The sequence below is a fragment of the Elephantulus edwardii genome, unplaced genomic scaffold, assembly GCF_000299155.1.
Source record: "Elephantulus edwardii isolate Elephantulus edwardi_28Jun2011 unplaced genomic scaffold, EleEdw1.0 scaffold00070, whole genome shotgun sequence".
Lineage (NCBI taxonomy): Eukaryota > Metazoa > Chordata > Mammalia > Macroscelidea > Macroscelididae > Elephantulus > Elephantulus edwardii.
In genome coordinates this window covers 13,599,484-13,599,940 of record NW_006399820.1, presented here as the reverse complement: position 1 = coordinate 13,599,940, position 457 = coordinate 13,599,484, and positions in this window count along the sequence as shown.

The following is a 457-nucleotide window of genomic DNA, read 5'->3' as shown; positions in this document are numbered from 1 at the left end:
GAAAAGTAAAAGAAAAATTCTTTCATTGTTATATAATCCCTTCCCCCAGGTCCACGCCACTATACAGCCTTTGTTCTGGACTCTTGTCATGACAATAATACCTAATCACAGTTTTCTCCCTCATCTGTTTCCATGCAGTATACATTATTTATCCCATCTTTCTCAGTTTCCCCCCAACCCTGATGTCAGTCCTGTTTAACAACAGTGGCACTATGCAGTATTTGTCCTTTTGTGACAGAGATATTTCACTCAGCATAATGTCCTCCAGGGTCACCCATTTTGAATATTTCACGAGTTCCTTGTTTTTCAGCACAGTATATTCCATTGTGTGAATATACCACAGCTTCTCTATCTATTCATTTGTTGATGGGCACTTGGGTTGTTTCCAACTCTTTGCTATTGTGAACAAAGCAACAATAAACATGGGTGTGCATATTTCTGCTTGGGTGGCAGTTAC